Here is a 13,559-nt window from a genome sequence, read left to right as displayed (position 1 = left end):
ATCCCACCTATGAAAAAGAGATGTATTCCATTATGCAGGCCTGGTGACAATGGAAGGGGAAGGAAATAATCATCCACATAGACCACTGACCCCTGTAGTTCATATAGAAACAAGGGAAGTTGCAAAACAATCACCATCAGTAATGGGCCACATACCTGCAACAGTTCCATTTGTACATTAAGTAAAAGAAGGGAAACACCAATAATGTTGTAGATTGCCTCAACTAACCACTAGCCATGGCGCTGATCACTGTGCTTGACTCTTGTGAGCACGAGACTTCGAGGTGGCCGCATATTTACAAGAGCAATCCAGAATTCAGCAACACATACCAGACGCTATTGGAAGGCAAGCAAGTTCCAAATTTTCACCTCTAGGATGCACTGTTATGCCACCTGGAACACATTTTTGTTCCTTCAAACGAGCGTGCCAAGATGATTTGGGAGGCGCACTATAGTCAGGTTGTTGGACATTTTGGAGTAGAGAAAACAGTGGCAGTGCTTAAAAAGTGTTTCTATTGGCCAAACCTTCAATAGGATGTTGGGAAGTACATCAGATCCTGCACTGCCTATGCCATTTCAAAATAACCCATCAAGAAGAAAGGCCTATATACTCCTCTTCCTACTCCTATTCGACCTTGGGAATCCATATCCGTGGATTACATGTCGGGCCTTCCTTCTACTAAGCATGGAAACGACTGCATTTTCGTGGTCATCAATAGATTCTCTAAGATGGCCATTCTAGAGGCATGCAAGAAGAGTATCACAGTAGAAGTCAATGCTAAGCTCTTCTTTGAACAAGTGTGGATACACTTTGGGATCCCACATTCCATTATGTAAAATCGAGATAGCAAGTTCCTAAGTACATTTTGGTCAAGTCTTTTGTCGATGCTGGATACCAATCTCACTAAGTCCATGACTTTCCACCCTCAAATTGATGGCCAAACAGAAGTCATCAACAGGATTATCATGCACATTATTCGCATTTACAACTCGAAGAATCCACACACATGGGATGAAATCATGCCCTATATCTAGCACAACTACAATAGATATCTCCATAGCTCAATTGGCCATATCCCCTTTCAGGTGGCGTTGGTATTCTAGCCACTATGTCCCATTGATGTGGCCATACCATTTGCATCTACTCAGGTAGATTTGGCTCATGTCCAATCTGAATATAACAATGCTAACAACTTCGTTGAGCGCATTCATCACATCTGCCAGAAAGTCCATTAGATAATGGATAGAGCCAATGCTAAGTACAAGCAGCATCATGATCAACATCGAGTACCACATAAGTTCCAGGTGGGTGATAAAGTTTGGTTACATTTGCAGAAGGAGGGCCTCGCTGGGCCCTATTGCAAGCTTCTCCCACTCCGATATGGGCCTTACATAATCACTAAGGCTATAGGGGACAATGCTTTCAAGCTCAACATTCCACCATTCCTTGGTTTGCACCCAGTGTTCAATGTGGACCATTTTCAACCATACTTTCCACCATTACTGGACACATCAGACATTGTTGAACAACTCACACCAACATAACTAAACCCAGACTGCATTGAATCAGTGACAACTGATCAAATCATGGACACATGGATCAAGAACACTCACCAAAATAATATCCAACTATATTTGGTTGTCAAAGCTAGCCAACTCCTGCACCAAGGCAAGTGGCTCACCAGGGACCAAGTTCAGCGAAAATTTCCCCATCTCATAGAGGCACTCAACGCAATAAGGGCCATTTCTTCCTAAGGGGGGATGACTAATCCAAGTGGATATTAGTGGCCACTCATATTCCACTTGGACCCCCACCACTGTCTTTTTCAGTTTTTCAGTTTCCTTAATTATAGCACAATTACTATTTTTTGTAGTTTTTCAGGTCCTAAACTTTTAGAGTTGTTTTGAGGTTCTAAAATAGATTTTTTTGGAAAATGGGAAAAAATAAGTCTTTAACTGATGTTTGTAGTCAAAAGTTGTAGTCCTCAAATAGATATTTATAACAAGGTATTTTGCATGTCAAATGGAGATCATATGCCAAAGTTACGACCCCTGGTGTTGTCTAGGCAATCCTCTCTACAGATAGAGACGATTGCTCTAGTCCAATGAGTGGGACTAGCAACCTATGTGACAATCTACTGGACACTTTCCTAAGTTACAATTGAAATGAGAGACAAAGAAGATGGCCTACCTCATTTTGATTCTATCATGTCTTCCTTTGTTGAAGACCTTAAATCACCTGCGTCACAGGCTCGTTCCTACTACTCACAACATTTAAACACCTACACAAGAGATCAAGACACAACAAAGCATGCAAATACAAATATCATAATCAAAAGTAACCTACTTAACATATCAAGGAGCGTTAAGATAAATGATACATAATCATACACATTTATGGAAAATGAACCAGCAGTTGTATATTAATAGAATAAAGGAGGAAGCATACAAACAAGCCTTGATGTCAATAGGCTCTCCTTGAATGAATGTCCAAGTCCAAGCTAGTCTCTCTAAGCACTCCTTCTCCAAGCCAAATGAGTAGCATATAGGCATAATCTAAGCATAAGGGTACAAATAGACAATGACCAACCATTTGGGAATGGGAAAAGATGAATATATAGGCCGAGAATGGGAGTTAGTATCTATCCAAAGATAGGAGTAGGCCCTCATATCAAGGAGGTAACTCATAGGGATAAGACAAAAAGAACAAGTTGGGAGAACGCGACCTCAGCTACGCGAAACAACCTCTAGCTCGTTGCTCTGGAAGATTCTAGATCACAAAGCTTCTCATCCTCTTTGGGAAAATTTCCTTTTAGGGATCATCATAGGTATACAAGCAAGTAGAGTGATGGCATCATGGCACTAGTATAGTGCAACTAGCGACCATCGTGATTTTCAATATCATAAGAGCGATGATTCTAAAATTAGGGTTTAAGAGCCATTTCCTTCAGGGGAAGCTCAAGGCATTTTCAAATCAGTGTTTTAGGGAGGATCTGAGCTGCATATCTGAATGAGTCCACTACATGATGGTCATGTTTCGGGCACTTCGGAATATGTCATAGAGAAGTGCGAGAGGTGTGACAAAATATTGTGTAACATCAGGAAGTTGATGTACCAATTTACCCAAACTGGGCCCACAGTTTTGGCGCTTCATCTCCTAGGGTTAGGTTTTTGGATGTTTAGGGTTTTCCATTATTTATCAATAATAAATAGGCCTTTAAGTCTCATTGTAACACAATTCAGAGGCATGTAGCCGCCACATCTCTTTTAAGAGATAAGCTACCTGTTAGGTTCCTATACCAATAGGAGTCATAATTTTGAATGACTAAGGTGAAGCCTTGTAATATTGTACATACATTTGCTTTCCGAAAAAAATTTCCACATTAAAAAATTTAAAAATGTAAAGAGGGTATGTCCTAAAATAATAACCAAAGGAAGAAAAGAATAAGAAAAGGTCAAAAAAATGAAAATATATGAACGTCAAAGGACAAAAAGAGACCATGAAAGTGAGCAAGTCAAAATGCCACTACTATTTAATTTTATGCATAATTAATGATTGTGTGCAGCTTGTTACTTGTGGAGCTATAAAAAGGGTCTCTTTCACCTCTAATTACCTCACATTAGTTGTCAATCCAGGAACGTTTTGTTATTTCAAAGAGTTTCTCAGTCTGAGGCTATCATTTGCCAGAGTAATGCTAGTAAACGGATGCTTATCTACAGCAAACTACTTCAAAAGATTAAACTACACATTCATAAAACTAAGCAATTTATCAGTCAAGGGTTCAGTAGCAGTAACTCATCCCTTTGTAAATTGATGGAACTAAGGTAAATCAGAGAACAGATCATGGATCTGGGAGCCAGGCGGTAAATTTCAGTGCTCACTACAGCCCTGGATCGTTCTTCACACCAAAATAAAAAAGGACAGGAAATGGAACGACAGATAAGAAATGGAACAGTGAAATAAGAAATAGAACAACAAATCTGAAATGGAACAACAAATCTGAAATAGAACAGCAAATAGGAAATTGTAACAGCAACTAAGTCTAGCAAGCAGTAACACCTTAATCTACAAGATCAAATGCATGAATCGTGACCTACAGGAATCAAGTGGCAATCCTTCACTCTTAAGGACGAATTGAACAACACACCAAAATGGAACAGCACTTCAAAACCATATATGCACACGACACACCTTAATAGTAACCTAATCTTGGTAAACCAGTTATCACTCTCAGTTATAAAAGATTACGACTGTGTTTCAGAATGGAACATCAATGTCTATAGATCCAAAAATCGCAAAGAACATAATTGCTAAGATGAATTCCGGAATATCAATGAATAAGTGCACATCACAGAGGCTCTGTAATTGAACAACAACAATAATATATAAAGACTGACAGTATTATATCAACACTTAGAAGAACAGTGATATGTTGCAGAGTCAATGCAATAGTTCTGTCTCAGTAAAGTAAACATAACAGAGCATGTGATGTAAACTAACAAAACACATCAGATTACCAAATAATGCTAATAAGCAAACCACGCATAAACCAAACGTAATAGTACAGGAGCAAGTGTCCTCCAGGGCCGGGCCCTTAGCCTCCAGGGGTACACCGCTTGAAGTTATTACAAACTTAGGGATGAAATAGCAACCAAGTTTGTATTAATGCATAAAATGGAATTACAGTAGATCAGTTCTCAACGAGACTCAATGATCAAAGTTTCAATCTTCAGAGAAATTACATAAAACATAAAGATTCGACCGACTCAAGCTAACAATGCTACCCCTTTTATAATGATGAAGGCAGAGATGTCTAGGTGCAAAAATAGTTAAAGCAGTGATCCCTCAGGATCAAAGGACCCTGAGGGATTCGCCGAACCGTTAGTTCTCAGTTATCTCTTTTCCTTCTTGCACCAAGCCGACATCTCCACTTCCTTTCCAGGGCTGATTCACTTTGATCTGTTTTTCCTTGTTTGCATACGGTCCCCCGTTAAAGGGACAGCAGTTAACCCGGCCTTGTTCTTTCCTTCAGCACGACATTCTTTTATTTTCCCTTCTTTCTGCATAAGAAAATGACAATTTTCAGTGTTTCTGCTTTGCACATTAATCTCACAGGTTTCATTACAATTCCTTATCATTTTCCTAGTTCATGATGCAAAATTTTTGTAAGTTCTAATGAAAAGATGCTGAAATAATTACCAAAAACATACCTTCTTTAGTACTCCACACACCCCCCTGCTTACCCTTTTTTACGCCCTCATGAAAACATTGTAGTTGACATGTAAGGCAGTGAGAGAGTAGGCTGGAGATGGAATCTCATGTGGAGGTCTACAACCATGATGCATAACTAGGTGTTCAAAGAAATGGCCCGTCTGACCCTCAGGCATCTCATACAGGGCTTGGTACCCAGGTGTAGGGTGCCAAATAATTGGACTCCGGAACCTATATCCTAACCAGGATGGCCCTGCCCTCAAAATGACTTCGCCATAGAGGTGCAAGTGGTCGAAAGCTAACTTAAAATTTTCATACTTAAATGGCTCCCTGAGTTGGATATTCGGATTAGATATCTGTTAACAAAATTTAGCCGCATCAATGGCAAGGTATTTAATAGTGAAAAAGTATTCTATTCCTTGCTCATTGATTGCTGTGTGAATGGGTCCTAATGCTTCAATTACACATGGAGTCTTCATGAGGTTCCTATGTTCTCTCCACAACTGTACTGCATTCCTAGGCTGAGCTCTTACCCACAAATCTAATCCGTTTACTTGCCTTTGGAAAGAATTATAGGCTTTAAGCCATTTAATTTGATTAACCCCAAATGAAATAAATGCCTGCAATTGGATATCCCCAACAAAAGGCCCAGGGTTCAGCTCGGTCTCCTGGTCTAATACAAGGTTATGTAAATAAAACTCACACAGTAGTCTTTGAACTTTTACCCCGTAGTGCTTACAGCAGTTTATAAAATCATCGAGGGTATTAATTTGTATGGGAGCACCTGCTTTAACAACCTTTATTTTCAATTGCAAATATCGTTCCATTAAAAACAAGGCATAATTCTTAGCAGGGGCTCTACATGCTAGGATGTCATTGTACAAAGAACATAAGGTATCCATCTGCTTGATAACTATATCTAACCTACGAGTTACCTTCGCGACTTTTTCTTCTTCCCTTCGCCACCCTTCAAAGGCCTGGCTTTCGGATAGATTGACGTTCCTAAGCTGTTGCTGTAGCTCTTCATACCTTTCCCGAGGGACCGTTTGCTCTATGAGCTTTTCTGTTGCTTGTTGAGCTTGCGTCAAACCCTCTCGTAGGGTTTTCGTTCTCGGATCTCTTTCCCATGCGGCGGTGGAAACCAGGAGTTTTACCTGAATTTTCCTATTGCGTTGTTTTGTGTTCATGACCCTTATGACTCCCTAGGGTGGTGCCACTATCTAAATTTTTTTATCGCAGGTCAATCTATCATCCATTTCTATCTTAACGTGGATATCAGTCAAATGTTGTTCCCTTTTAATTTGAACAGCAGGCTGCTTCTCAACAACATTTGGAACAACATCCTGTTTTTCGACAGGGTTTTGAATAGCAGGGTGGACTCTGGTCCTCCGATCCTTTGTCTTGAGGGGTTTTGCTGGATCGATTGCATGTTTCCTCCCCGAAGTCCTTTTTACCCTTTTCCTTGCTTTCAAAATCCTAATTTGCTGTCGAAGCTAAACTATTACATTCAGTAGTCGATGCTGTTCTTTTCGTAATTTCTTAATTTCCTCAATTTCCCTAGAAGGAACAGCAAATTGTTCACTGCGGCCTGGACTATGATCAATTTCCTGATTTTGTTCCTGGGGTGCTTCTTTGTTGCTCTGCTCTGGCTGCTCTGAGGCAAGAACCCTAGCTGGTTCTGTTATTTCTTGGGTGACTTTCTTTTCTGCCCCCCTGCCTCCGGAGTTTCTTCTGGTGTCGTCTGGCTAGGAACGAATTGTTCCTATTCTCTATCTCCTGCCATGTTTTCATCATGAACGGGCTGACTCTCCTCTTCTACTTCCTCTGCATGTGATTCTTCAGGTGCATTTCCCTCCTGAGCAGAGTTTTCTTTTGGTACTTCTTCAGCATGGAGGTCTGATGGGCTGGAAGATTGGCCATATTCGCCCATATTGGCCAAAACTTTGGCCAATTCATCTTCTCTCAATGGATCCTGCACTAGGCTGCCTTCCTACTGTTTCGTTTCCTCCTCCTGCTCAGATTGCTTGGTTTCTTCCTCATTTTCTCCTTCCTTGTTCTCCTGTATTACTTTCTCATTGTCTTCTCCTTCTAATCGTGGGGGTTGCTCATCCCCTGTATCTTCTATCTCTACCAGTTGGCTGGTATTTCCTTGGGGCTTCTCTAGCCTCCCTCATAGCCGTGCTAGTCAGGCCGATTTCCTTCGTTTTTCTGGACGCTCAGGTGTACTGGTGGCATGTTTACGTTTCGGGGATGGTGTGGTCAATCTTCCATCTATTATGGCAATTAGCTCTTCCGAGCTGCTCTACTGTTGGGTAAGGCTATGGCTGACTATTAACCGTATCAACCCATGATTACTAACAACTGATTCTACATGTTGTGCCTTTTTCATGCTCCGTGCAACATCATGCAGTAATGAATTCAAGAATGTAGGTAAATTTACAGAGCATTTTTGTTTTAAAACAGCTAAAAGTTTGAGGTGTCGTGGTCTTACCACGTCTTTTCTTCCTTCACAGGTGATGTAGCTTTGAATGGTCCTTGCCAATTCCACCCAAGGTTCTCCTAATGCTGCTGGTAGAACCCCCTTTCCTCTAATTATCAGGCTCTAGCCTTCCTCCTGGAAGGTTTCTATAATCTTCAGTAATCTCTCCTTCTTTAGCGTCCATACAAGCCCAGTGGCTGGTAGTCCTGATACCTCTGCGATTATGTCATCGGTGACTGCTATGTGTCTCCCCCTCACTGTGGAGTGATCTTCTTGCAAGTTCTGCAAGAATTTGATTGCTACAGTCTCGTTGGGTTCCTGTAAGCGAGTGAGATAAGTTAGCCACCCGACTCTTGCCAAGATTTCCCGTGCAGCATCAGAGACTGTTAACACTAGCGATTCTCTCCGAATCGATCTCCCTCCCATGTTTATGGTTTTGCTGTGAAATCTCAGAATTTTGACAATGGAACGGCAGAGGTTCATCCTGTTAGAAACACAAAGAGGTTGACAGACGCGAGAATTGCTCAAAATCTAATGCTGCAGAATATACAATGGAAATGGCTTAGGAACAACAAGTCATGCAAAAAATAAAAAATAGTATACCGTTGAGCCATGCTGTTCCCAAGTATGCAGTTTCCTGAATAGCGGTCTGACACGTCATCCAAGGAATGATGAGGTTAACCCCCCCCCCTCAATGTGATAGGCCATCTCGGCCGTCGAATAAAGGAGCGACATGCCGGTTTGTTTTGAAGCAGAGTCATAAAGGAACAGTGTATAGCGATATGCCATGTTTACAAAGCTAGCAGATTACCGAAATCGAGGTGTCAAGTTGGATCACTTAATACGTAAGAGACTGCTGTGATATGATGCGAGGCTGGGAGGATAGGACATCTTCCATACATACCGAGTCTCATGCGGTCATTGTCAACTGCTTTGTCATGATTGGTGATAATATATTTACATGCGTTGTATGGTTCAGAAAATTATATGCATTCGTCTTATGTGATTGATTACTAAGGTATAAGAAACAGAAGGGTGCTAATAACTACCTATTGGTGTAAATAATGTGACTTCAATACCATTAACAGTGCTCTGCTGCCGACAGGTGTCCATAACCTTGGTAGAGTTGTTTATTTCACCCATGGAACCATGATCCTTTGTGTATGCTTAGGAAGTGTTGTGTGATGTCAAAATGTAGGCCATTATGCTGGCTTGGTGACCAGTTAGCCATAATGTCATTCACGAGGAAGGAGCAAAAGGTGGGCAGGCCGGCTCGTGATGAGACCTCCTGTTCCAAGGGTTCTTTATTTGATATACCTTTTGGACCATATCCCTGGTGTGGTGGCCATAGTGGGAATGCCACTTCACTTTCTTCCTCATGATCATGGTAGGCTGGCTCTTGGTGAGACCCCCTATCCTGCATTTGACAACTTTATATAAACAAGTCATTTTGCTCTTTTTTCTCTTCTTTTTTTCTTTTTCATAAAGTACTATCCCATTTATACACAAAGGGTGGTTCAACACTCCTTAAGAGTGGGAATGGTGGAAGAAGTCTTAACATCTCAATAGGAAGATATAAACCCTTTGCTCTTATTCCTGAATAATAATCAAAGAGGATTTAAAAGGAACCAACATGATAAAGATAACCAATCAGAATAGAGTTAGTGAAGCAATGACAGCAAAAGATAATAGGTAAGTGTGCCCTTCCCTCTATCCTTTTACCAATTCAGAGCAATTTCTTATAAAAATAACGATTTTATAATTCACCTGATTTCAGTATGTTGTGATTTTGTATCCATTGCATAAGTGCATAACTGTATTCCAAAAGACTTGAAAGAACAGGAACATTAAGCATCCTTAATTTAAAACAGCAAGGGGAACAAGCATAAGTAAAAGGAATACAAGGATGTTGCTGCTTCAAAGAGGAAGAGCAAAAAAATACAAGTGGTGTTCCTTTTAGAAAAAGGAACAGCAAAGATTAGAAACGTTGTTCCTTTGGAAAGGGAACAGCAAAACACACAAATGTCATTCCTTTGGAAAAGGAACAACAAAAATCAAAAATGTTGTTCCTTTGGAAAAGGAACAGCAAGACATCCAAGTTCCTTTGGAAAAGGAACAACAAAAATCGAAAATGTTGTTCCTTTTCCAAGGCATACAAATGTTGTTCCTTTGGAAAAGGAACATCAAAAAGAAAAAGTGTTGTTCCTTTGGAAAAAGAACAGCAAAAATTGAAAATGTTGTTCCTTTGGAAAAGGAACAGCAAGGCACACAAATGTCGTTCCTTTGGAAAAGGAACAGCAAAAAGCAAAAGTGTTGTTCCTTTTCAACAAAAATCGAAAATGTTGTTCCTTTGGAAAAGGAATAGCAGAAAGCAAAAATACAAAAAAAGAACAAAATTAAAGCAGAATGGCAGCCGATCCAACAGGTGCTCTTCTTTTGAAAAAGGAACAGCAAAACGAAAAATGCTATCCCTTTGAGAAAAGGAACAACAAAAATAATAACATTTCTGCTGGTCCGAAAAGTAACGACAAAGCATTTGATTCAAAAACATGTACAAAAACAAAAGAAATTATGTACAAACTGTGAAAAGAGATAAATTACTTAATGAATCATAGGTGAGGAAGACTTCTCTCCCTCCCCCGAAATTTCCATATCAGATTCTTGGCGTAGCTGCTAGCAGAAGGACCCCCGAGTGAGTGGTTTGCGGTAAAGGCGAACTCAGTGGCCATTTGCCTTGAAGGCATATCTAGAACTGTCAATAGTGATTAGAGTAAGAGTACCATTGTCATGTACCTTCTGGATTTTGTATGGTCCCAACCAACGAGTCTAGAGTTTCCCGTGAAAGTCCTGAAACTTGGAATCATACAAAAATGCCCAGTCTCCTTCGTGGAATACTTTATTTTTAATGAGAGCATCATGCCATTTAGCTCGCTGCTATTGGATAAGTGCAGTATTTTGGAGTGCAGAGAGCCTGATTTCATCGAGCTCATTGATCTACTGCAATCGATTAATCTGTGCCTCCGTTAAATCTAAACCAACTTCCTGTGCTGTTCGCAGTGTTTGGATTTCGAATTCTATGGGAAAAATGGGTTGCTTGCCAAACACTAATTGATAAGGTGAGTAACCAGTGGTACTTCTCCATGTTGTTCTGTAAGCCCACAGTTCCTCTGGTAGTCTGGCAGCCCAATCACGTCTATGTGACGCGATTGTTTTTGTTAGGATTGCTTCTATTATTTTATTGTTGCTTTCTACCTGACCATTTGCCTGTGGGTGGTATGGAGTAGTGATTTTGTGTTGGACATGATAGTTTTTTAGTGTTGCAGCTATTTTGTTCCCAGCAAACTGTGGTCCACTATCTGTAATTATATCTCTTGGAAGGCCATAACGTACAAATATATGGAACAAGAGTTGTATGACAGAATCTTCTGTAGCTCTCAGCAACGCCTCTGCCTCAACCCATTTGGTGACATATTCTGTTGCCACCAAAATATATGTTTTCTGGTTTGAGGGTGGGTTAATTGGTCGGACGAAATCAAGGGACCATCATTTGAATGGGTCAATGACTAACTGTGGATTCAAAGGCATCTCATCGGACTGACCAGGGCGTCCTGCTCTCTGGCAACTGTCACAAGCTTGGACGAATTTCTTTGCATATTTGAAAATTGTAGGCCAATAATACCCTGTTTTCAGGACCTTATGTCCAGTTCTGCAATCGGTGAAATGTCCGCCACATGGTCCATCATGGCAGGCTTTAAAATGTCGAAGATTTCATCCTCTCGAACACATCTTCTGATATGCATGTCTGCCCCTGTGTGGAATAGGTAGCCTCCAACCCGCGAGAATCGAGCACTCTTCTGAACAATCTGTTTTCACTCATTAGGGGTTAGATGTTTCAGTATTTTACCTACTGCTAGGTAATTGGCAAAATCAGCATACCAGGGTGTTTGAACATCAACAGCAAACAGATGCTCGTCCGGAAATTGATCTTCAACTACTGCTACATCGATTGGCTTGGGAATTCTTGAGAGAAAATCGGCTACATGGTTTTCTTTTCCAAGTCAATCCTTGATTGTAATATCAAAGTCCTGCAATAAAATCAACCATCTAGTTATTCTGCCATTTGTGATAGGCTTGTTTGCTAAATATTTGATGGCAGAATGATCTGTATACAAGATAACAGGGTATCCAGTAATGTAATGTCTAAATTAATTGACAGCATGTATTACAGCTAAAAATTATTTCTCAGTAACAGTGTAGTTTAATTCAGCAGGGGATAAATTTTTGCTAATATAATAAATTGCATATGGTTTTTTATCCTCTTCCTGCCCAAGAACTGCTCCAATGGTTGTATCTGAGGCATCAGATGATATCTGAAATGGCAAATCCCAATTTGGTCCTCGAAGGACTGGGGCTATGGACACAAGCTTCTTTAGATCCTGGAAAGCACGTTCACATTTTTTTGTCCAAAGGAAATCAATGTTACCAGTTAGTGCATACAGAGGTGCAGCAATATGCGAAAATATTCTATAAACCTCCTATAATAACCAGAAAATCCAAGAAAACTGCGTACCTCCGTTTGAGTGGTAGGAGTGGGAATAAGCAAAATTATTTGGATTTTGGCTGGGTCTACTTGAATGCCAGCTGCTGAAATATAGTGTTCGAGAATAAGTCCTTCAGTCATCATCATATAGCATTTTTCATGGCTTAAACAAAGCCTGGTAGCAATGCAGCGTTGTAGGACTTTTTCCAGTGTATCCAATGCTGGATCGAAATTGTCTCCATACGGTGTAAAGTCATCCATGTATACTTCAATTCCTTCATTTATTAAGTCTGCACAAATGTTGTGGATAGCCCTTTGGAATGTGGCAGGAGCATTGCATAAGCCAAAAGGTAGAACTCTGTAGGCAAATGTTCCCCAAGGACAAGTAAAAGTGGTTTTGTCTTGGTCTTCAGGGGCAATCTGGATCTGATTGTATCCACTGAAGCCATCCAGGAAAGAAAAGAATTTCTTTCTTGCCAAAGTGTCTAATACTTGGTCGACGAATGGGAGAGGGAAGTGGTCTTTTTGTGTTGCTTTATTTAGTTCTCTGTAGTCCACACAAATTCTCCATTTCCCATTCTTTTTTGGTACCACCACAAGCGGAGAGACCCATTTACTATCAGAGATAGGATATATGAAGTTGACATCTAAAAGTTTTTGAAGTTCAGCTTTTATCACATCTTGTCGTGGCGGAAAAAGTCGTTTGTGCGGACACAACTGACCTCCCTAGGAGTCTAAACTCTCTAGCGACAAACAAGACAAAATGGAGTGATCTTTCTCTAAATATACCTTTTAAAACATGAAAATTACAAGTGTTTAGGCTTACCTTATTCCAAAACGCGGTTGTTGTAGTCCGTCCTTGCCGATCCGGATGAGCTCCTCCTTCAAGTCAATTCCTACAACCACAAACAATCAAACAATTACCAAGCACTTGCATTTCATATAATAAAACATATATTCAACATGCAGACCAAGGAACACATGAAATAACTCATTAACACAAGCTATTGAGAAAAATAAACCAGTTTGTATTAATAACGAAACAAAGAAACTCTTACAACCTGGCCTTGGTGTTGTGCAAGTTCCTCCCAGGGTCCATCAAGGGTTTTCCTCTACTTTGACAAAGCTCACCCACTTCCAAGTAGAATCAAGCAAAGACAATCTCTCCTCACAAGGTTCTAAATGGGAGTCCTAATTCCTGCAGCATTTACCCAAAGAAAATGTATAGCTCTAACCTCTCCTCCCTCTGGCTCAATGTCTTTATTTATAGTGCTGTAAAGAGGTTATTCAGGTCCACCATCAATGGGATAATCCCCCCCTTTGGGTGGG

The sequence above is a fragment of the Pinus tabuliformis genome, chromosome 8, assembly GCF_031772625.1.
Source record: "Pinus tabuliformis cultivar Carrire ecotype Pingquan chromosome 8, CPIR1, whole genome shotgun sequence".
Lineage (NCBI taxonomy): Eukaryota > Viridiplantae > Streptophyta > Pinopsida > Pinales > Pinaceae > Pinus > Pinus tabuliformis.
The sequence above is the reverse complement of the archived record's forward strand: the minus strand, read 5'-3'. Positions refer to the sequence as shown.